The following is a 25,840-nucleotide window of genomic DNA, read 5'->3' as shown; positions in this document are numbered from 1 at the left end:
CTCCCTTTTTTGTCTTTAAATCAGACTTGGACAGAAACAGCCCTTTTATACCTTCCAACTTTTCCCAGTGCAAACCCAGGACACACATATTCTGGGATGTGCTTCCAGATGAATCACATGACCCGTGCTTGGCTCTTGTCCCTCAAAAGCACGTTTTTTTTTGGGGGGGTGAGAGCATTTGAGAGTATGGCACCCAAAATGGCTGTCAAGATCTTGTAGAAAAAACAGGATGTCTCTTTTTTTCTGGGGAACCCGGAAGGTATGCCCTTCTAAAGGAGGATTCCTTCAAATGGAAAACTGCCTGTAAAGTGGTACACGTGGCCACTCTACAAACACTTTGATTATTAAAAAGTAGTACAATATCATGAGCACTTTACAGATCATAATACGGTGAGATGGGAAGCAGGAGCAGAGGAGACTCCTACTTCAAACCTTCACCCTCAAACTCTACAAAAGATAAGGATGACATACCAAAGGGAGGAGGGCTTGGCTGTGTACCCCTGCCCTACTTTCTTGTGACTGTTTACACACAAGGTAATGAACAGCCAGACCAGACTTTTGCCTCATGTTGGATACCTTTCAATAGGACAGTTCCTTTGAAAAGGAAAACGTAAGGCACACTGAAGCTAATGATAAACTGTCTAATGCAATAACTTAATTCGGACATGCAGTTGACAGTAAAACACTGCCATATAAACTGCCTAAAAGTTGCAACAGTTAGTCCATGAATTCCCAAACGGTTGTGTGTGGACCCCTAGTTGTCTCCAAGCTTCATTCAGTTGGTGTATGGATTTGTGGTTGAAGATGGGAGATGGCACATCCATTGCATTATATATATATTTACACACACACACACACACACACACACACACACACACACACAGAGTGGTACTTCAGGTTACATACACTTCAGGTTAAAGACTCCGCTAACCCAGAAATATTACCTCGGATTAAGAACTTTGCTTCAGGATGAGAACAGAAATCGTGCTCCAGCGGCGCAGCAGCAGCAGGAGGCCCCATTAGCTAAAGTGGTGCTTCAGGTTAAGAACTATTTCAGGTTAAGTACGGAGCTCTGGAACGAATTAAGTACTTAACCCGAGGTACCACTTATTACAGTTTGAATTATATAGAATTGCAATTTTTACAACAGGCAGATAATTCATTAAGTGGTCTGCCATGGCTCGCAGCAATTTTTAAATACAGTGGTACCTCAGGCACGATTTCTGTTCTCATCCTGAAGCAAAGTTCTTAACCTGAGGTAATATTTCTGGGTTAGTGGAGTCTGTAACCTGAAGCATATGTAACCTGAGGTACCACTGTAGTCTGGGGGCGGGGGTGGAGGCTTGGAAACCAATGCGTTAGTCAATTTTGCTGGACATGGGAACTAAGTCACTAAGTCAAATCATTCTAGTTTAGAAAGATTTTTTAAAAAAACCTTTTGAAATTTAGTCAGACTGAACTTAGACTGAAACATAGTAACACAGCAACCAAACTGCAGTTCATACTTAGCTCTGAAAGTCAGCGCTGAAGCTTAGTATGGTCTTTCCTGGGGGGGAGGGCGGGGAATAATGCACAGTGGCCTGTGGGAAAGAAATGAAGCCAGTTCCACAACTGGGACCAATTTTTTCCTTGCATGTTTCCATGAGAGAAGCATCACTAGTTTCTGCTATTCCCATGACTCAGCTTGTAAAAAATCATTCCCCCTGTTCTCTTAGGATTTCTAGGTCAAGAGCCTCTGCACCTCTAGTTACTGAAGAGAATATAAAATTCAACCATGTGTAGATTTTCCCATCATAGGGCTGTCAGGCCAGGGAGGCAATGCTCTTTCATAAAACTCTTAAAGGTGCAGGAACCTTTTGGATGGGGGTTCTGTCTTGTCTTTGTCTCTCTGCTTCCTAACCACCAACACTGCATCTTGGGCTTTCATATTGCTCTCCTCCCTCAGTCACTCACTTTTTTCAACTCTGAGGTAGCACTACACAGTGTTTCCTTACGTCCCAGCAGTTCAAGAGTAAAGTGTCCTTCTCCTATCTCATCTCCTTTAGCTGGGTGTACTCTCAGGCAATCGCCCTCAGGGTCAGCATTCCCATTTCATCACACCCTTTCCTGACACCAGCATACACACACTTCCCCTCACATGCTTTTCCCCCCTGTGCATGCTTTCAACAGCTTCTCCTTTGCATCCCCTTCTCCATCCTGTTCTTAAATCCTCATCACCAATGACCCTCTTCTTTTCTATTCTTTATCTCTTGCACTTACCCTTTTCACTTAAGATCTTGGTTTGTCTTTCATTCCCACCAGTCACTTTTTTTTATCGGCCCTGCTCAGCAATCTGAAATTTTTTTTCTTTTTTTTTTTATAAACTTTATTACAAACGCGTAGGCTTACACATACAAAGAAAAAAGTTATATGATAAAAGAAAACACGAAACAAACAACAAGATAAAACACATACACCTAAAAGGAAGAAAGAAAAACACAACAAAGAAGAAAAATTCCAATCACACCCTTACACACATTTGACTTCCATTAGCCTCAGCTTTGGATTAAGTATTCTACATAAATCTTCTGCAGTTATTTTCGTTTATCTTTACATGTCGTAGGAGTTAAACATCGTCTACTGTTAAATTATTGATTCCCAAGTTGGTCTCAAGGTAACTTAAGAATTTGGACCAGTCCTCTATCTTTTTGATGGGGTTATCCCGCCTAATAAATTGTGTAAGTCTCGCCAATTCCAAGTATTGGTACAATTTCACCTGCCACTCCCTCATTGTTGGTATTTCGGGGGATTTCCATTTCTTTACTATTAGAATCCTCGCAGCAGTGGTGGCGTACTGGAAGAAGGTCTGATCCATCTTTTTTATTTCCTCCCCAATCACCCCTAAGAGGAACGCTTCCGGTTTCTTGGGAAAATTGTACTTCAAAATTTTCTTTAGCTCCTCGTAAATTTGTCCCCAGAAACCCTTCACTTCCTCACAGGTCCACCAAATATGGAGGAAAGTCCCCACCTTATCTTTGCACCTCCAGCAAATGTTATCTGCTGTTCTATACATTCTCCCTAGTCTGGCCGGGGTCAGGTACCAACGGTACATCATCTTATACAGATTCTCACATAAGTCAGCACACGCAGTAAATCTCATGCCTTTCTTCCACAAAGTTTGCCATTTGTCATAGCCTAACTCATATCCTAAATCTTTGTTCCATTTAATCATTACCTCTTTAATCAACTCTTCCTTATTTTCACTTTCCAGCAGTTGCCTATACATTTTAGACAGTAGTTTATTATTACTCTCCATAATCTCCACTTGAAATCTAGATTTATTTTCTCCCATACCTATTCTCTTATGTTCCCTCCATAGTGCATTAACTTGGTGCAGGTGAAACCAATCCTTAATTTTCTCTTTCAGTTCATCCTGCGGTCTTAATTTCCACCCTTCTTCTGATTTGATTAATAGATCCTCATACGTCCACCTTTTACCTATCATATTTAGTTTCTTTATTTTGATGATGTCCACAGGTGAGAGCCACCAAGGGGTACTTTGTTCAATCACATTTTTCTTCCTGTTCCAAACTTCTAAAAGTGATCCTCTAACTATATGATTATAAAAACCTCTATGGACTTTATCTTTTTCCTGCCAGAGGTAGGCATGCCACCCAAATCTTAAATCAAATCCTTCCAGGTCTAATAAATCAGTATCTTTTAGGGTGGCCCAATCTTTTATCCAAAGTAGGCATGCCGCCTCATAGTAAAGCCTTAGATTTGGTACATTTTCAAGAGAAAATGAAGCTTTTCCTGACATATGCTTTTCTATTAAACCTAGGTGGCTAAATTGAGCCTCCACACATATATTAGTAACTGGCTTATGTAACAAGTCTCTATATACTGGTAATTCATTGGCAGGATCCCTAATGCACACCTACAGCAGGATTCGGCCTGGGCTAAGGGAGGAGACAAAATGGGGAATGTTGAGGCTGTGCTGTGCATTTGATTCACAGTACCTGAATACAAAGCAATATGGAAATGGTAGAGGGGGGGAAAGCATCTCAAGTAATCAATTTCAGTATGTCAGGTTACTTTTATAGGCAGTGAAGCAGATCCAGTTCTCTAATTTTGCTGTCTCTTGGCTATCTGCCCAACGGCTTCCATTTTAATTCATCTTGCAGTGTTAAAGGGCCCGAATAGAACAATCCAGTCTACTTTTGTCTTCCCTCTCCATTCGTCTTCTGCCATGGCTGATTACATAGCTTCATTTATGGAATTCAGTTTGACCCTAACTCTCTGGCTCCCTGAGATTTCTAGAGCCAGGCCCTGAGAGAACCTCTGTATTCTTAAAAGCTGCACAGAAGGGATAAATGAGTTTCGCTTTAACTTTATTTGCTCCTGGGAGCTCTTCCCACTGAGCTTTCCAGTCTCACACAGTTCCCAATTGGTATAGCCAATAGGAGCCAGAAACCATGGCAACTGATATGCCACAAATGCCCTCATTTGAGAGCATTACAAACACACAATATAGATTACTTAGAGACTTCTGGCCATTTGTAAACCTAAGACTAAACCCAAATTATGTCAAATCATTTCATAGCAGATGAGCTTCAGGCTAGTTTCTGTTTCTGGACTACAACTCCCATTATTCTACCACTGGCCATTCTGGCTGGGGCTGATGGGATTTGGACATCCAACAACTTTATACTGTAAACTGCCCTGTGATCTTCAGATGAAGGATAGTATATAAATTTTATTATTATTATTACATTGGTACCTCGGTTTAAGAACTATTTGGTTTACAAACTCCACAAAACTAGAAATAGTGTCCCAGTTTGAGAACTTTACCTCGGTCTAAGAATGGAATCTAAATGTTGAAAGGGCACCTGCAGTGGTAGGCCCCATTAGGGAAAACACGCCTTGGTTTAAGAACAGTTTTGGTTTAAAAATGGACATCCGGAACAGATTAAGTTTGTAAACCAAGGTACCACTGCTTTATTATTATTATTATTGTTATTATTATTAAGTTCCTATATAGAAATCATTAAATTCTAAACACACAATAAACAGACAGACATACAAACAAAGCAACTAGCAACTTATTTCATTTGGGCAATCAAATATTTGTATGAATTGAGTTTATGTTTACATATTGAATTAAGGTTACAAAGGAGACACAGACTGCAATAACCGAGTACAAATTCCATTGGACTTTATTATAATGCAACATGATTTAGAGAAGCAGAGATGAGGAAAATCCTAAAAGTTCAATTTTCTGCCCTTGGGAAGCATGGGCTAATGGCAGCTATATACAGTATATATATTTTTTCTGACTGCTGATAGCTTGCGGATTTCATACTCGAATTTGCTTTGGTGAATTTACTACAGCATAATGCAATCATAAAAGGGCCAGTACATTCAGTAGTCTGAAAAGTGACAATGCTGTTTCAGCAAGAGACAGTTTGGATATGACAGCTTTTTGGTAGTCCCCTAGAAGACTACCATCTGTGGAAAAGATAGCAAGAATCCCTTTTCCAGTAAGTTTGATCTGCATTAAATCTGCCTGCTTGAAAATTTCAATTTCCATATTTTTAAATCCTAAGGACCCAGATGCAAATCTTCATGTCTATTGACATCAGGCAAGCACCCTTTTTGTACTGCTTTTGATGCCTGCTAAAAATGTTCTTCCCCAAGCAGCCTATAAAGCTTCGGCTGGGGAGGGCGGGATATAAATAAAATTTATTATTATTATTATTATTATTATTATTAGTAACCTTGTTTTTAAAATTTGGTTCATTTTATCTCTTTTTTAAACTTTATGAGGTTTTTGCTTTTAGTTTGTTGATTTTATCAGATGCTTTCCCAAAGAATACATCAGAATCTCAGTTCTTAAATGTAGCCTGTAATGAACTATCTATCTATGAAAAACTATAGCAAAATAAAAACACCCAATAAGAATAAACAAAATACAAGAAATTTCCTTTAAACTACCACTAGTTTTAAAATTACACATCTAAAAATGTCTATTGATAATATCACAATAATTAATTCATTTACTTTTATTTGTAAACATTTGTACCATGCTTTTCTATCTGAAGATAGTAAAAGCAACAAAGATTAAACATCAATTGTTCCTTTGCCACTGACTTGTATTTGGTGATGTGTGCATTTTACAAACAACTGCAAGCCAACTTGCTTTCAGCAGACACTGGACCCCACCCACATTTGGTGCAAAATTTAAACAGTGTCATGCACAAGCCACACACACTGTGAAGCAACCAGCACTGAACTTTAAGATTCCAGATTATATCTCTCCTACACTTGATATCACATGAGACCAGGTGAGTGACAGGTGGGCATGATCTGGACAAGTTAGAATTACTGGCCAAATTAGGTCTATTGAGATGATTTAAAGCAAGGTTGGGGAACCCATGACCTTCTAAATGTTGTTGATTTCATGTATTCCATGCCTGTTTATTCAAAGGCCAGTCAAAGAGAATAAAATGGGTCTTACTTCCGAGTAAGTGCATTTGATTATTGCCCTAGCACAGGCCAGTACCAAAGCAAGGCTCATCTTGCATGTGTAGAGTAGAAGGAGAGATTTTGGGACTCACAATAAAATGGCAAAAGTGGTAAAACCCTTCAGTGTGAATTAGTCATTTCAAATTACATCTTCACAACTGCAAAGGGAGAACAGTTCAGTATGTATTTATCTGTGCTCCAGTTGAGGTATTGCATGTTCTCCTTGCCACACACATATGTGACAGCAAGACCTGTTTCTATTATGTGGAACAAATGATTTGTCTACAGCAGGGTGTCACCTTCCATTCTAAACTGCTGCATTGAAAGGAAACGTTCAGCATTTTTATAATTTCAAATAGCTCATCATCATACAATTTCAGACAGCCCATTGAGTCAGAAGATTATGGTGCTTCCTCAGCACTTCTTTTCTCAGTTTTACATTCAATATACTAGACAATTATGTCAATTTCACTTCTGCATTAAAACAGTGATATGTTGTGCACACGGCAAGTTTAGATTACCACTGCTTACTCTGCTCTTTGATAAACACTTAGTTGCTGGAAAATGTTGAATGCTGGATTTAACAGTGCTATCTGAAACCTAGACTATTCTGCTAGCAAATCGGATCCTCCTAATTGAGGGTCCATGTTGTGCGCGGGCCCAAGCCCCCCCCAAACTTCAGAGGGTGGGAGATTGAGCCCGGTCCCTGCGATGGTCCCATGATCACACCATGGCCTATTGGCCAATCAGAGATCGGTGGTGTGATTGTAGGGGCATATAAAAGGTGGCGGTGCGTTTCTGGGAATTCACTTGGCTTCGCGGCGCCGAACACCCACCCGCCTGCCCTGCATTTTAGGTGTCTGCTTTGGCCTTGCTCTGGAGTTTGGTTGGTTGCCTGTTTTGGAACAGGGGCTGGAGAGGATTTTTTTCCATTCAGCAAATTGGCACAGGCCATTTGGTTGTCACAACTTTTGTAAGGTTTGGCGGTTAGGTACTGGATTATTGTGATGTGGGGGAGGGGAGGTGTGGCCATCATCTGCCCCTCCAGGTACAAGGGTATTCCAGTAAAGGAACCTGCGGGTCTGGATCTCGTCCAAAGTCCGCTTGAGGGGCTAGGACCCAGCAGGAACTCCGGAGTGAGCTTCAGTTGGTTGCTATCGATGGAGCTCCCCCGTTTGGTTTTTTACCCTTCCAGACTTCCTGCAAGGCGGGCAGGAGTCAGATATAGTTATTGCCAATGCCCAAGCCAATACCATTCACATTGCTGTAATCAATAAAGTTGTGGCCTACATTTTTGCCCATTAACCTTAAACTAAAAATTCTGTGTCCGTGTGTATTTATTTATCCTTAAGGGTGCACCGGCGTCTTGATGCGCAATTATCTGCCCTATGACATGGAAAACAAGTGAACTTGAGATACAGTGGTTCATATCCAGAGTTGCCATGAAAGTGAAGTGAAATCAGAATTCTCTTAACATTCCCCAGATTGGAATGCCATGTACAGCTCTTCTCTTCACATCTCAAAAGTGATATTGTAGAGCTGGAAATGGTGCAGGAAGAAGCAACCGAAATGATTAAGGGTTATAACGTTTGAGGATTTTAGGTCATCTTTATTTATTGCATTAGCCGTGTGGCCATAGCATAATATACATTGAGATAACAACATAAAATAGGGGTGGGGAGGTAAAGGTAGATATCGTCCTGGGCGATTACTTTAGCAAACAAACAAAAAAAAAACAACTGTTGAGGCTGGAGGAGGCTTTTAAGTTTGGGGTGGAGAAGGCGGGGGTGTGGAGAAAGGGGTGACATGACAGACATGCATAAAAGTATGTCATGGTTTAGCGATAGTGGTTAGACAGGTTTTTTCTTCTTCTCTAATAACAATAGAATCAGGAGTCATCCAATTAAGCTGGATGTTGAAGAGATTCAGGACAGACAAAAGGAACCACATCTTCAAATAGTGCATAGGTAAAATATGGAATTTGCCACCACAAGATATATTGATGGCTACCAACTTGGATAACTTTAAAAAGGAATTAAATAAATTAATGGAAGGAAAATACAAGATAAAAACACAAAATGCATATTAAAACAAGAACACCCCCTCACACACAAGGACCAATAACCCCATTCCCTCCCACAAACACATTTAAAAGGATATAGGATGTTAATGAGCCAAAGGCCTGGTTGAAGAGGAGCTTTTTCACCTAGCACCTAAAAGTGTATAACGATGGCTTCCATTGACTTCCAAAGGGAAAACAGGCATAACCAGTGCTGACCAAGCAAGTACTTTTTAATATTTGCTGGGTTTCAGGCCTACTTCAGAAATATATGAGGGGACATTTGACAGAATACTTTCACGAGAAAAGTTCTTCAAGTGATTTTCTATATGAGTAATGTTATAATTCATTTAGCTAGGCGTGTAGTTTTTCTCACTGTTAAGTATGCTAAATTTTTGATTAAATTCTATACATTGTTAGAAAAAAATATTTCATAATACAAAATTACTGGTGCTGCTGATTTCTGAATTGTTAGTCTAGATTTGCCAGGTCTTCTCCTCACAAATCCCACCATTTTTCAATGGATCAGTTTTTAATGCTTTTTTTTTTAAAACAGAGTGTCATGGGAATGACTGAGAAAAATATACTGTCATTAGTCTTAGTCAGCTGTCGTTCACAACAGCTAAACTAATTAGTGTCAATGTGCTCTTCAAACCAAACCACTCTGCCGTTCTCTGTCATGGTGAAGTAATTTAGACATGCCCTGGTTAATTTATGTTTCAGTGGTGACAGTTTATGCTGGATCTTAGTGAAAACTGTAATGCTCTCAGTGGACTTGACACTTATCGCTGTGTTAATGCATTTCATCCATCTTTTCCCTTTCCTTAGTGCTTTGATCCTAAACACTTTCGCTCTTATTCAGCAAGTCCTTTGCAAACTTGGCAGTGAGGAAACTGAGGAAACTGAAGAAGGCCTAATGTAGATCATCATAGTTTATGGCTGATGCTAAGGAAAAAGAGTCCAATGCTTCAAGAGTAATTTATAAAGAAATGTCCACCTCTAATTAGTGCTAAATTAACAACAAAGTGTGCTTTAATAAAACACCTCAAAGAGAATACTGCAAATCACAGTTTAAAGCTTCCAGCTTTTCATAACCTACCATGCCACTTAACTCAATAAGAAATACAGAAAAAATAATAATTAAAAATGAATTTTTACACAATACTCTTAACAGCACACTCTCATCATTTATTGATCTTCTCAAGATAGGACTTTTTGGTGGCACATTATGACCACATCTCTAAAGAGAGAATAACTTAGCCCCTTTTATTTTTTCCAGGTGGGCAGTCAAGATGTTTCTAATTTGCCTCACTTTTATTGTTTTCTATCTGTTTTTTATTTTGGCATTTTGAAGTGCTCCTGTTTTTTTACCATACTAATATATTTAATGACTTAAACTGCTTTGGGGCCTCTAAAATGTGCCAAAGAAATGTACTATACAGTTGTAGTTAGACAACATCTGGGGAACCCCTTGTTGGCTATCTATGTTTTAGAAGACTAACAGTCTGTGGGAGATATTGATTGCAGAACTCATTTTCAGAAAGACATCATACAAGAGCACTAGCTAAGCATCTATAGACCCCCCAAAGAATTAGTTGGTAGAAGGGCAAATCAACCATACCATTTACACATAGGAGCTTCTGTGTAATAATTCAGAGCAGAACAATTTCTACACGGATTGCCATCATTTAATTAATTTGTAAATGTTTCAAGCATCGGTGATTTACAATGCCTAATAATCATCCTGTGAAGTTCACTGAAATTGTGTAGAGAAATGGCTGGAAAATTAGATGTGATTTTGAAAATCAATATTGCTAAGTGCTGAGAGGTCACTTTTTGGTGCTGTGGAATAGTGTTTTGAAGGTGGGAGTTTCTCCCCTATTTATTACATATTTATTTCATGTCTTTAAGCTTCAGCCACTTCAACTTTTAATACAATATTCCCCCGGCCTCAAAATATGTGAAGGCAACAAGTGGAAAAGAAGCTAGAGAGGTTCTAACCCTTCACTTAAATGGCATCTGATTATTGCATTGACAGATGAGGGAAAAAACCAGAGACAAACATTTGATGCAGGTCAAGGAATGTCTCAAATTCCATAATTTTGCTTATTGACATTTATTATTTCTCTAATTCTTTATCATTTCAAAGAATTACACCAAAGAATCAAACAGAACTCAGGGAAGTTGCTATCAATTTCAAGTCACTTTCTCTTTCTATAAAACGTCATAACCGAGATAATTTTTATGTTCATGGAAACTATATATGAAGCTTCGGCAGATGTTTATCTACTTGAATGGGGAATCTAGAAACACATGTTATTTTCACATATAAGTTCTATAGTATACTAACTAGTTAGGTATCCATTTTTTCCTTGGTATTGTTGTACAGTGGTGCCTCAGGTTAAGAACTTAATTTGTTCTGGAGGTCCATTCTTAACCTGAAACTGTTCTTCACCTGAGGTATCACTTTAGCTAATGGGGCCTCCTGCTGCCGCCCAATTTCTGTTCTCATCATGAAGAAAAGTTCTTAACCCGAGGTACTATTTCTGGGTTAGCGGAGTCTGTAACCTGAAGTGTCTGTAACCCAAGATACCACTGTATATCAGGCCTGCACAGCTTCAACTCATCAAGCACTACACTAAGAGACTTGCTAACCCTCCTGTTCCTACTTCTTATTTGGAGCTCCAACACCAGGATGGGGGCTGTTGAGAACCTGACAAAATCACAATGCATGCCTAATGAGTCATGGTCTGTTTGATGAGTCACACAAATTGCACAGCTGCAATGATGCAATGGACAAAGCATCACGTTTGACAATGTCAAAAAAAATAATGTTGGACATTCATTAGCTGGCTTTGAATAAGTCACTATTTCTCTAACTGTCTATCTAATATGCAGTTGTGAGCTCAATGGAACAATATTTAAGTCTTTGCACTGAAAATTCACACCATAATGAATACTAAGAATACAAACCCAAATTTAGCCTTGACTCCTTTTGGCGGAAGGGTGGGATATAAACATAATAAATAACAAGAAAGAAAGAAAGAAAGAAAGAAAGAAAGAAAGAAAGAAAGAAAGAAAGAAAGAAAGTCATTAAACCAAGGGGAGACTCTTGTTCAGAAGCCACACCTAAAACTAGGGATGGATGGACTCATTAAAGTCTGGACTGTCCTAGTTTTGCATGGAGAGGGGACTAAGACCATCTTGCATTATTTCTGGGCAGAGTCCACACAAACGTCCACAGAAAAGGTCAACACTGGCATTTTTCTTCTAGAATCTCACTAGCCCCTCCCCAGCTCCATAATATACCAGGCACTTTGGGTGTGATCTCTCAGTTGTCTTCTAATTAAACAGCTTAATTCCAAATTAAATTATATAAAAACACACACCAAAGAATCCTGTGACACTTTAAGACGATCAAATCATAAGATCCAAGCCTCTTTGGCTTAACCTTTATGAATCATTTACATATAATTACTGTTTCGTTCCGCTGCAAACAAGGTCCTGCAGAATTCTAGAATAAGTAACATGAATAGACCTCAATGCACATCTTAGATTTAGAAGGGGAGGGGGGCAGGAGCTGTATGTCCCTAAAGGTAGATAATTTCAAAAATATACTTCTCAGCAGACTTAATGCAGGATGCTTTTGCCCACTGCCGCATGAAGAACATGATCTACTAGTCTCTGGGCAATCTTATACTCTCTACTTTGCCTTGCCTTAATAGCGGCAATCATTAAACACAATGGAATTGAGTTAAGGAGCTGCAGGGCTCCCCTTTTCACTTGCTTTGTAAGTTTATTTTATGTGTAATGTGCATATTTTGTAAGCATTTTCAGAGAAACTATATTAACTGTAATAAGAGAATCCTTAAGCAGACCTGTTAGTGAGTGCAGATACAATGAGTCGAGTAATGCATAGATACAAGTAACCCTCAGGTGTCATATATATTAAATGCATAAACAATTACTACTGAAGATTTTGTTTCTCTTTTATACATCAGTTGGTAAACTGAAATTCAATCACCACATATGTAATACAATTATGCATTGCTATTTTGTTAACAATCTACTACTTTCGGAGGCAAAAAATGCGAACACAAGGGAAGGCCCTTGCTACTCTATGTTATTGCGCTGCAAAGGTTTTTGAGCCCAAGGCAAGTTGTTCTTAGCAAATACAACATTTGATATAAAAATGTCTGATTTTATCTATGAATCTATTGAAAGAGCTAGTGTTGGACAATTGAAATGAGATGTTTATTTTTCAGACTTCAATTTGTAATCAGTCTTAAAGGTAGTATTTTTGAGCACTCCCAACTGATTACACTTGTTTCTGGCCTAAAATGTATATTATAGAGGCTACCCAGGTTGGCGGCCAGGCAGTTCACTACTACCACTGTCTGAAAGTGTTAAGTCAGGAATGCATTGAATGCCTGCCAGGTGTTACAAGGTATCACAAACTCATTACAATCAGGGATTGACTTAGGAAGGCAGGGACAAGTCCTCTCCCTCCGCCCACTTAAGACCATTATACCCCAGGAGCACCTTTATCTTTTGATTTAGAAAAGTACGGTAATCACAATACATTCAATACAATCTTTAATAAATTCAAGACAGACCATTTTCAACTTTGCTGTAAATCTTGTTCCCCCCAATACAACCAAAACGTAAACAGCACATTGATTACAATCAAGTCTACCAAAAGTCAATGAAAGACCTCCTAGGATAAGCTGAAAATTATTGTGCAGCAATCTGCAGGAAAGGGTTAATCAAGGTCACAAGAGCAACCCATACCGAAATAAAATTCTTAAGGTCCTAGAGTCTAACAACATCTACATTTACCTGGAAGTACATTTAACAACTTCATAATGTCGAAGCCAGGGAAGTAATGGCAGAAGCATATGTCCTTCTAAATGGAAACTGAATATTTGAAATGATACTACTTCCTGTGAAATATTAGCCTTTTAATTATGACGATGAAACTTAAACAACATGAGTTCACAGGTGCCTGTTACACATTTACAGACTTGTCACATATGAATACCTTAGGACCATTCTACTACTGCTATAGTAATCATCCCAGAAATTATGGAAAATATACATAACACTTCAAATCAGACTCATTTGTGACTATGATTCTTTGACTATATATAATCACACAATGAACTTTGGCTAATAGTAATCAGAATTGTTATCAGTAACTACAAAGCATCACTTAAACCAATGTAATTAAATTTCTTTCTATGGTTTCAGAAACATAACATGCAAAAGGCAGTGGAAAAAGATGGGAAAGGAGCTTTCTATGGAAAAGACAAGGCCTTGTTCATCAAACACAGTCCATTCCACGTTTCACAACTGAGTGCTGGTTAATATAGCAAGCATTCACCATCTAATTGCCTCATGACCCAAAACATTCAGAACCATCAGCTCCACGACATAGTTACAGGGGTCACTGCTGATCATCCATTTGCGGTAAAAAAGAAAAGAAAGAAAAGCTGCCATGATTATGCAAATGATGAAACTTAGTGTTCATACATCATTACAATGTTCAGTGTGTTTCTCTCTGCTCTGCAACAGAAATTCTTACATCAGGGATGGGGAACCTTTGGGCATTCAGATGTTACTGAACTCCAGCTCCTAGCATGGCCAAGTCTTAGGGTTCATGGGTGTAGCACAGCACCCATAATCCCTGCTTTACATCAATCTTGTAAAGCAGATTACTATTGCCACAGTGTGTGTGGGGGTGTGTGCAGCTGAGCTTCAAAGATTGTGGCTTACTTATGGTATCCCAGAAAGTCCATGGCTGAAACAGAATTTTAAGCACTTCAGCCACTTAGCCGTTATACCAACTAGATCACATGTCCTCCACTTAGAGGTGCTAGTCTACATAATCATTTTAATATGGTCCAAAGGAAAGCAGAGCAATACATTTGGTGCTAGCTTGGCTTCAGGAGTTGCCTGAAGGAGGAGTACACCCCATAACCCCTTCCTGTATATATATTCCTGTAGATATATTAACCCCATCTTCGTCATATCCATCTCACTTCCATTAGGGTTTCTTATGGGTTACTTTATGGAAAAGATACAATCTAAAGAACAAAAAATCATGGCCAAAGTGAAAGTGGTAAGAAATTTTACAAGTTCTGTCCTCAGACCACTAGATCTAGTTTTCTATCCAACGCCTTCATTTTTTTTACAGCATTATTTATTCCTTTTAATCTTCCTCTTGACTTGTTCTGCTGTGTTTTCCCCGCCAAAAAATATTTGCTTAGCACCTGAACTTTACAGAGAAAATTCATTAAACATTTACACTCTGCTTACATCTTCTCCTGACATGTAAAAACAAAGTAGGCTTGTATTACTAAAGTAGACAAAGCACTGGAGAATACACTGTGAAGAATAATCCTTAGCAAGCAGGACTTTGTGAAAAGGAACTTGCTGTTCCGCGGTTTCTCCAATTCTATATCCAGATGAAGCTGCCTTTGATTCAACAAACTCCAATGAGGGACAGAATCTACAGTGTCGTAATTGCACTGCGTTGAAAGTAGTGGTTTATCCCCTGTTTGGGACCTGATGCAGCTACCTAAGGAAAACTTTTTGCCCCCTAAGATTCCACTTATTTTGATGGTGGAAGCCAAAAAACCCAAAGCAAAGCAACAGCAAGAAAAGAAAAGAAAACCCCAATAACCTGACCTAGAGAGGCAAGCTTCCATGTTAGAAGCTGCCCAGAACGGCTGGGGCAACCCAGTCAAATTGGCAAGGTATAACAAATAAATTATTATTAGTTACAAACCTTTCAATATAGATGCACATACATCTCAGAAGCCCTTAATCCTCTGACCAAGTGATGGGTAAAACTGAACTTTAATATGGGCATTCCAGGGTGTATGCACCATTGACACCACACATTTAGTGATTCAAGAGCTGGAAGTGTTACTCTGGTATACTAAATTGTTGTTTTCTTTCAAAAGCTCAGGATCAGTGTCACCAAACTCTACTGAGATCCAGTTTTGGATTCTGTCGCCAAACCTTCAAGAATTGCTTTATCCCACAGATTGCTAAAGCAATAAATGGGAAGATCATTAAAGTGCTTTGCATAAAGAAAATGTACTGGCATGATGCAATGAGTATTAGTATTGATTTCTTTCTTTTTACAAAGCTAGGGATTCCTAAAATTCATGAACGCTAATCAGATGGATTTAGTAAGGAATAGCATTTTGAATTATATTACTGTCCTTGATCCCCATCAGATCATATACTAATTCTTCTGTGCTTGTCTGGCTGACATTTTATACTTCTCAAAATGACAGATCACAGAGAGCAATGTCTTCTTAAAATAAGCAGCACATATGGGTGATGGGAATAGAGCAATACTGCCTAACAACTGTTCTGAGGTATTTTAGAATCAAGAGGAAGGGTCATAGCATTTGTCCAAATCTATCTGCTTCCTCTTCCAGTCCTTCTTCTCCTTCTCCCCCACTATCTTAGTGACACTTGACAATAAACCAGGTAGCATTATCTGAAGTAATGATGCACAGTCAATATGAATTCCATCAATCGACATGGATAACCTTCAGGAATATCAAGAGTAAGGTGACTTTGCTACTGGGAAGAAATTATTTGCTATTCAAAAATTATTATATCAACTTTGAAAGTTGTTATAAAAAATACATCAATTACACAGTTGTTTTTCAATCTTTTTTTCAAGCTACATTGAAAGGTAACATATCTTACATCCAGTGTGATATTCCCCATTCCCCGATTCACCAGGATTGGCCTTTGCAACCCAATGTGGTGGCAAGAAGAGGAGCAACTAGTGTTTCCAGCACTTTATATTGTGGAGGGGTGGGGGTGAGTTCATGTTCTGGGAAATCCCATGATAGCCTCAGAGCTAGTCACTGGATGCACTGGGCTCCAGAGTGTACCTGCTTAAAGACTTCACCTTCCAGGTCTACTCTGGAAGCACATATGGACTCCCAGAGCTTGCAAGCAGCACAACCCTCAGGAGATCTCGGAGAGGTAGCATTGGCAAGCTTGAGGAATAAGCTGAAGATATGACAGAGTGAGACAAAACAACCAATGGAAGAAGAATTGGCGAGTGAGGAGCTGACCACCTGGCCACCTGAATGGCAAGTAGGATGTGTGAAGAGCAGCAAAAAAATTGAAAGAATACAAGGGCTGAAAGTACTGAGGGGGAAGCTGCATGGTGAAGAGATATTAGCAGCTGGTCACTCTCTATACAAAGCAGAAAACAGCTCCAGAGGGCACTCATTCACTCCAGTTTGAGTGGTGCTGACCAGGAATTGCCCCACTTACCCAACAGTGAAGCTGTGCACCAGCAACGCTCTGTGCAATGCGGACATTATACCTGGCGTAACAACCCATTGGTGGCCTGGCTGAAGGCAGTGAGGCTTGACTGCCTCAGGAAACTGTAGCAAGGCCTAACTTTGTGTGCCTTCCTTCACAGTTGGCACCAGTGTTGCTGGTACAACACATTGGCTCTTTACTACTACTTAAAGGTAAAGGGACCCATGACAGTTAAGTCCAGTCGCAAATGACTCTGGGGTTGCGGCGCTCATCTTGCTTTACAGGCCGAGAGAGCAGGCGTTTGTCCACAGATAGTTTTTCTGGGTCATGTGGCCAGCATGACTAAGCCGCTTCTGGGGAAACCAGAGCAGCGCACGGAAACGCCGTTTACTTTCCCGCCGGAGCGGTACCTATTAATCTACTTGCACTTTTTGGCGTGCTTTCGAACTACTAGGTTGGCAGGAGCTGGGACTGAGCAATGGGAGCTCACCCCGTCACGGGGATTCAAACCGCTGACCTTTTGATTGGCAAGCCCAAGGCTCAGTGGTTTAGACCACAGCGCCACCCATGTCCCTTTTACTACTACTTATACGGCTATAAATATGATCAGCTTCTGAAAAGGGTGATCAGCAAGGAGTAGGATCCTATAAGCTGAGCACTCTGCTTACAATTTACATTGGTAAGTTCCAATTAGGAAATTCAAGAGTTTCTGCTAAAAAAAAAAAGGCGAATGAGGGTCTCATGCCATCTCACCTCCTTTCTCCTCCCAACACCAATAGAAAGACTCAGAGCTCCTGTCAGCAGCAAGGCAAAGTCATGATGCAGCCAGCATTGCCTGGAAAGAAGGCATCCAGAGGACATACCAATCCAGCCTCAGCAAAAGACCATCGGACAACCAGCCAAGTCCAGCCAGACACACCCTACAGAGGCTTTCAATGGCCCTAGAGGTGGCTATCAAGTGCCATGATCCAAGTCAGGCAACAGAAACTTTGTCTCCCTTCAGCAAGCCACCAAAGCAGAGCGAATAGCATGCTGCCTCATCTAGGGACTCCTCAACTGAACTAAAGGAGAGTTTTGGGAAACTAGCATCATGAATAGGCATTCAAATGATATGGAAAAGGGGAAGTTTGGGGAAAGATTTCACTCTACACCAAAGTGCCCCCTTTCATTAAAAAATATCCCTGCACAAGATCATTTCACAGAACACTAAGAGTGATGGCAAACTGTTGATTCACCACCAAAAACATCTGACTGAAGGAATGTCTACAGATTTGTGCAGGGGCTTTCTAGTCCAGGAGTACTGGGGGGGGGGAGGAGTTGTCCTCAAACAAAGGTGGCTCAGAATATAAATGCCTTTGGATCCTCTTTGCCCAGCAAATTCACGCCTGTAAAAACTTATCATCTCCTCTTCCTTACCTTCTATTACTATACTTTCAAACAGATAATATTATGAACACTAAGGCATAATCATATCTTAAATGAAGGTTTAAAGGAAAATGTATCAGAGGTTTCTTAAACGGTATAGTGACTCCTTGTTTTCCAAAATTAGTTAAATAAGCATGAAAAATGGAATGTTACTTTAATCAAGGAGTATGAAAGAAATTTTGACTTGATGTTATGATTATGAACACAGGAGGAACTTAATTGCTAGGTTAATTTTCTTGTTACCTCAGATGTGTTTTAATGAAACACTGTGTGAACTCATTGGATTTGTTGATTCTTTTAATATGTCTATTTACTTTCCTGTTCCTTGCATCTTCAATCATGTCTCGGTGCATAAGCAGGTACTCTTTCTAAGCATATCTATGTTCACAGAATTAAAATGAGGGGGAAAGAGAGTACTCACACTTATGCTGATCATAACAAAAGCCTTATGTCATGTATAAAGCGATGCTACCTACTCAGATGTTTTAAATGGCACTATCAAATAAACCAGAGGTGAAGAATTTCCAGCTGATGGGCAGAATCTCTAGTTATAGCGACTTACCCTAGGCCATGCCCTTCCTCAAGCCACACCTCTCTCTGGACCTGCTGCACATCCTCATCTGCTTTGGCTTGGCAGAAATGTGTCATTGCACTGTCATAATGCCTCTTGCTTAGACAGTTGGGTGGGTGGAGAGATTGTGGGTGTAGATAGCTTTGTGATGGGCCATTAGCTACTTCATTAACTTTGCCTTTAAGGTGTCACAACATTCTTTGTTGTTTTTGCTTCAGAAGACTAACAGGGCAACACCTGTGGAAATTCATTAACTCTGAAACGGAACATGCAAGGAAGGTAACTGATTTGTAAATATCTGTTGATGGCTGATGTATGCATGTCTATTGTGTGCTATGTTCTGACAAAACAGAACATTGACTTCTGCAAAATAAACTAACTGTGATGTTGGGAAAGATTGAGGGCACAAGAATGGATGGCTGAGGAAGAGATGGTTGGACAGTGTTCTCGAAGCTACCAACATGAGTTTGACCAAACTGGGGGAGGCAGTGGAAGACAGGAGTGCCTGGCGTGCTCTGGTCCATGGGGTCACGAAGAGTCGGACACGACTAAACGACTAAACAACAAGAAGTGGCATGGAAAATACCAGTTGGGAGTGCCAATCAATATCAGAACAGACTGAGTTACATATGTTCATACATCCCTTACAGTAGGCTATGTTCAAACCATGCCAAAATCACAATTTTTCACACATACCTCTTACTATTAAGGCAACCAAGTTCAAGGATATAATGCAGTCAGGCAAATGACTCAAGGAAGGCATGGAGCAGGCCTATTAATGGCTATGGCCTATGGAGAAGTGGTGTGGTCTGAAGAAACAGCAGTTCCATGGGAGAATCCTGAGGTTCAGGTTTGCCACCTCTGCTATACGGGGTTTGTGCACACTCATTTCCTCAATTATCTCCTCACCTCCAATTTTCGCTTTTTCTAGCCGACATCTCAACATTCTGTACTTTTGGGAATTTCATTGTCAGTCTATTTGGGAGTTCTAGAGGATTACAAAAACAAGCAAGCCTATATATACTTTTGTGTATGTACGCAATTCTCTGGATCTTATTTTTAGGTGGCCCTGTTACACCTGCAAAGTAAGAGGCATCTGGGCAACCAAGTTCACTCTTAGGTAGGACATATACACCACAGTTACAACTTCACCATTATATATGCATCTTTAAGATTAATGGCATTTTTCAATAATCATACTATTAGTAGTAAAATACAACACATTCCACCCTTTTAAATTCCAGGCGTGAGGGGAGGCATCCTTAACTGCACTGAGTCATGATAATATGTTCAGGTTAAGAGAACATGTGAACTACAAGAACTAATTGAGCAACAGTGCTGAATTGAATTTGCTGTACCACTAACTATTCTACGTGAAGTAGTATTCTTTCTATTCTGCAAAAAATAGCATGCCAATCTTTCCTATACTATCCATTCAATCCAAGTCATATTCAATTGTGTCTGTGTTCAGGAAGAAAGTAAGATGTCTTTCAGGAATACAGATGTATCTCCTCAGTGAAGATCCCTGATAAGCTTTCAAGGAATCCCAGAGTTATAGGGATGGAAAGGATAGTAGTTTTTAATCATTATGTACTCTCTGCCTTGAGCGGCTCATATATTTTTTCTTTGTAAGAAGCAGCCATGGGTCAAGATAAAAATCCTCTTTATTCCTAAAATGATATTAGTTAAGAAGGGGGGGGGGGAGAGGTAAGAGTACAAATTATGCCCATAAGTCTTCTCCTAGGAATTTTGGAGGCAATCTGGATGAAGACTATAGAACAGGAGCAAAAAGGTTATAACTGCCTCTCTCCAACTGAAATTGTAACTCAGTGACAGTGTGTGTGTTTCCTATTCAGAAGCCCCAATTTTAATCCCTAGCATTTTGAGTTGAAAAGGATCAGCTAGGTGGTGATAGGAAAGATCCTAAGGATATTGCCTTAGATCCTGGAAAGCCACTGTCAGTTAGGTAGACGATACCAAGCTAGACTGGCAAATTCTCTAGCCTGGCAGTTTCTTATGTTCTTCCAAAGCAGTCCAAACATTTAGATTTGCCCCTTTAAAAGCCTTTAAAAGCCATTCCTTTGTTTTTTAACATACAGATAGCTTGAGTCCCTCCCTCCCCTCTTTTGCACTTTGTTGAATGCTTTATATTATTATGGAACCACTCGACTGCCAACCTTTGTGTACCTGCTCTGACGTGTGTTTGGCAAGGATGCAGAGTTGTTTGATGGTGTTTGAAAAAAAATATTTTCCTTTTCACATAAAAGAAAGGATAAGCAAAAGCAAAGATTCATCAGCTTATGTATACAGGCTTCTCTGTTGTGAAGGCTCTAGCAGTGGGATATGGGAATTGAGAAATCCAATCTAATAGGCTGAACAAGGGAGAGTGGTCTGAATAGGGGGGGGGAATCCATGGACATTCAGAATGTTCAGGCTTGCACAGGCTTATAACAACATACAATACTCTGGGGAAAATTTGAGCTTTCAAATTATAATTTCCATGGCAGCACCAACAATGGGTGCTCATTTCAAACAATACAGCTTCTAAAGCAACCTTGTTGTGCTCATTCCCTTTTGTTCCAAAAAGAGGCTTAGATGTCTGTAACTACTGGTACACACACACACATATGTAACGCTGGTCTGAGGAAAGTGGAGTAAGATTTCTTGGTTATGGAACCAAAGAAATGTAGAATGAATCTTCTATCAGCAGGCAGTGGCACAGTGTCAGACACAATGACAACTGTGAGTCGACAAATGGCGGTAATCCACACACATAGCAGGGGATCTCCCTTGCCAGTAATGTCAGTGGAAAGTTTTCCATAATATACCAGCTCTGGTTTCAGTGAGTGCCTGGCAGGGTGGGAGTTCTTGAAAGATGTGTTTAGCAGGGTGACATTGTGAGGATCATCTACCGATATCAGCCAGTCTGGTGGTTGGTGGGGGGAAGTAGGTGTGGCTGGAGGGGTGGGTCAGAGAGGGGTTTCCAAATGCTTGCCATCTCTTAACTACTATGATATCCCTCCCCTCAGACGTATCACTGGAGACTAATCCATCATGCTTGATAGTCTGGTGGTGCTGTTATTAATAAGGGAGGGGCTGTCATAGTCCATAGGACTCCTTCACCAGGAAACCTCCATTTAGGAGCTTGATTTGAGGGCTTGCATGGGGCCTTCTAGCATACGGTCATGAATGCCTGAATAGTTGAGTCAGTAGAGCATGAGATGCTTACTCTCTCATGGTTGTGGGTTTGAGTTACACGTTGGGCAAAAGTTTCCTGAATTGCAGGGGGCTGAACTAGATGACCCTTGTGGACCTTCCAGCTCTTTGATTCTATCTTGATTAGGGATACTGTTGAGTTGAAGCCCACCCCTACTGCCTGACACCATCTCTGTCTGAGGTTGTTTCCTGTGTGATCTTAGAGGGAGACTGCAGTGTTTTTCAAGAAAATGCCTTAGGGGTGGCCAAGGATTTCCTATTCAGCTGACTCACATCTGAGCCAGAAGAAGAAGAAGAAGAGGAGGAGGAGGAGGAGGAGAAGGGGGAGGGGTTTGGACTTGATAGTGTGCCTTTCACTCCCCTTAAGGAGTCTCAAAGCGGCTAACAATCGCCCTTCCCTTCCTCCCCCACAACAAACACTCTGTGAGGTGAGTGGGGCTAAGAGACTTCAGAGAAGTGTGACTAGCCCAAGGTCACCCAGCAGGTGCATGTGGAAGAGTGGGGAAGTGAACCCAGTTCACCAGATTACAAGTATACCGCTCTTACCCACTACACCATGCTGGCACTTTCAGTCCCCAGAAAACAAGAGGCAAAGGAATTGAGACTCCTTAAAACATGGTCCCTGAATAAGCACAAACCATTCACTATTTCATAAATTGTTGTGATTTATGATATATTTTCAACGAAGAAAGCAAGTTCCTGGAAACATGTCTCTTACGAACCACATGGTTAATGGTAGAACCAAGTTTTAAATTGTTCTGAACTGAAACAGTGGCATAATTTTCATGAACACTCATCACAGATCTAAATAGATGTGCCCTCTCACTTTTCAATGCTAGGTTTCATCTATTTTTGAAAGAACATGGAACTCTTCACAAGAGGATGGGAGCCAGGTGGAAGAAATGAGCATCCTGGTTGCTATGGCAACCATGTTTCCACCTCCTCACTCAGATCCTGTTTCATGTGTTTGTATATCTACCATGTGGTTATACATTCAAATGTACATCCAAATGTATTTCCTCCTGGAAACAATTAATGCATTGTACCGACATACACATTTGTATGCAAAATCATCCATATTCTGTAACTAGTCTCACATTACATGCCAAGCAAAATCCCAGCCATGCAGCTTGCTTTATTTGGAGCAGTAATTAAAGCATAAAAGCACGGTTATGCAGCTTTAAACTATAAACCTGGATTTACTGAAACAGGGTACAGAAAAACTAACCAATTTAAACAATCATATTTAGAAGAAAGGGCTGATCAACTCTCTACCTTTTGGGGGATGAGTTGTAAACAAGAAGTTTCTAGAATTCTCTGATAACAGTTCCCCTCTGTTACCTTGACCTGGATTTTCTTAATTTTATTCAATTGGTTATTTCATCTCATTATTTTATGCAATTGACACCCAATAAAGGCCGCTCTACCTTGGAGGGAGAAAAATGATTTTCTTTCATGAAACTGCTTTTTTGTTTCCTTCTCTTGATCTTGGCTAAGACCCGAGGTTCAAGTTTCTGCTGGCAGACTGAAACTGGCTGATGAACAGAGCAGTTGCAGACAATGAAATGACTAGTGCTGTGTTGTAAGACAGAGAACATCAGTCTGGCTTTCTGAACAATAGCATCATACTTTCTCGCCATTGCATTCAGACCAAGGCAAATACGAAGACTCTGATTGGCCTTGATGATATTGTCATGTGGGAAAACCTGATCGGTGGTGTGGTTTCCCCTTTGCTCAATGGTACAGCAGATGCTTAGCATACAAAACTATCTCAAGTAAAGACAAGCATTTTCAAGTATGGCTGGGATTACAGAGCCTCTACTAGTGAATGTAGACAGCACTGAGCTAGAGGGACCAGCAGTATGACTGTGTAAGGCAACAATTTATGTTCCTATGTACTGTGAAATAAACATATTCAGGATGTGATTTCCGTAATCCTATGGTGAAAAATGACATCAAAGAAGCGCTAGGATGGTAGAGCACACAATCATTAAAAAAAGAGAAGGCAGTAGTAGATGGCAATTGATTGATTAAAGGTAAGATCCCCACGGGGGGGGGGGACCCAAAACCTCACCTTCACTCCCTGAAACAGCTATTTAGCAATAAAAAAGCAAAAATTGCAAAAATTTGACACAGCATTATTTCAGAACCACGGCTCCAAAAACATTAGTCATTTTAATATAAATTACAAAACTGCAATTTTTGTTCCTTTAGAGATGTCGGTTCTCATGTACTTAGCATGTATGTGAATTTTTACAGTACTTAAAAGCACAGGGTTGTTTTTTTTATACAGCATGATTATGGCACATACATTAGCTAGAGCCCTGTTTTACCAAAGTAAATATAAGCCCTGAGTCACAATCACCATATGTTAAAGGACTGTAATGTGAAGCATTTATGAAAGAGAGAATGAAAGCTTACTGGTGGTGATTTAACAGAACAAAACACTACAGCATACACCCTTAAACAAAACAGGCTAGCAAAGAATGAATAAATAGGGAATGAGAGAAAAAATGAACCACAGCAATATAAAAAAGGTTCCCTTGTTTCCTGGGTAACACAAGTCAAAGATGACAATGATCACACAGCTGAGGTAGGCCTTTCAAATGAAAAACAAGCAAAATGCCACATTGGCAGACCCAAAATACCACATCCTACTTCGAAAATCACCCTGTTAAATTTTTAAACATAATAATAAAAATAAAAAGAGTGACTGCTGTCAGGTAGTTGGAATGCAACATATCTAGCTAAAGGCAATAAATAGTAGCTTAATCAAAAGTTTGGAAACTTCTCTCAATTGATGGAAAGTGGCATTGCTTCATCAACTTCAGTACAGCTAGACTTTGTCTACACATGATGAAATCTGGTCTTTCCTACTAGCATGAACTCCATGAATACTGCACCTAAAGGCGAAGACCGGCAAAAAGGCTGGCCAGAGAGAGAGAACTGCCTGCAAGCCTGGTGCATAGCAAACCAGCAGAAGTACCTGGTAGTGGTGAGATTGACCAGCTGAAGCAGAAGGACAAGAGTAACTAATATATAAAGGGTTAGGAGTTATGCTTTTACAAGTCAGTCCCGTATATGCTTCTGTATTATGCACAACTGCCATTTAAAGAAACAGTAACCAATTTAAGTATTTACCTTTGAGCATTGAGGCTGAATTCCTACAAGACAGAAGTACTGTTTCTGGGGGACAGGGGGCGGGCAGGTGTGGGGGACCCTCTGGGCCTGAATGAAGTAACAATGCCCCTGAAGGACCAGGTGCGCAGGACCAGAAGTTGTGGACGTGCAGGTTAATTCTGTGTTCAGGGTGGTGGCAGCTAGACGGGTGGCCTGGAGCAGCTGCCGTGAACATATAACACCGGTTCTGAAATACCTACATTGGCTACTAGTACATTTCCAAGCAGAATTCAAAGTGTTGGTGCTGGCATTTGAAGTCCTAAATAGCCTCAGCCCAGTATACCTTAAGGACCATCCTCCCCGTCATTCAACCCCGGCACTAAGATCTAGCTCCATGGCTCTTCTGGCAGTTCCCTCACTGTGAGAAGTGTTTCAGGGAATCAGGCAGAGGGCCTTCTCAGTGGTGGTGCCCACCCTGTGGAATGCTCTCCCATCAGATGTCAGAGATAAGTAACTATACAACCTTTAGAAGACATCTGAAGGCAGCCCTGTACAGGGAAGTTTTTTAATGTTGTTTTCTTTATTGTGCCTGGCTGGTTTTACATCACGTCTAAAGTACCACAGCTACTGGATTATAGATT

The 25,840-nt window shown here is 40.2% G+C and overlaps 1 protein-coding gene across 4 annotated transcripts in view; it reads right to left on the bottom strand.

Moving 5' to 3' along the window:
• Window positions 1-25,840, bottom strand: part of IL1RAPL1 (interleukin 1 receptor accessory protein like 1) — a 653,181-nt gene that overhangs the window by 551,164 nt on the left and 76,177 nt on the right. The window contains exons 1-2 of one of the 4 annotated variants that reach the window (XM_081197782.1): window positions 17,621-17,702; window positions 2,260-2,332 (exon numbers count right to left, since the gene is read on the bottom strand). The exons of the other annotated variants lie outside the window; for them this stretch is intronic. The gene's annotated coding sequence lies outside the window, so the exon portion shown is untranslated. Of the gene's footprint in view, window positions 1-2,259; window positions 2,333-17,620; window positions 17,703-25,840 lie in introns of those variants that run through there. 4 annotated transcript variants of the gene reach the window in all.

This window comes from Podarcis bocagei (genome assembly GCF_964188305.1).
Source record: "Podarcis bocagei genome assembly, chromosome: 6".
Taxonomy (NCBI): Eukaryota; Metazoa; Chordata; class Lepidosauria; order Squamata; family Lacertidae; genus Podarcis; species Podarcis bocagei.
Note: the sequence above shows the minus strand (reverse complement) of the source record. Positions and strands in the feature narration are given on the sequence as shown.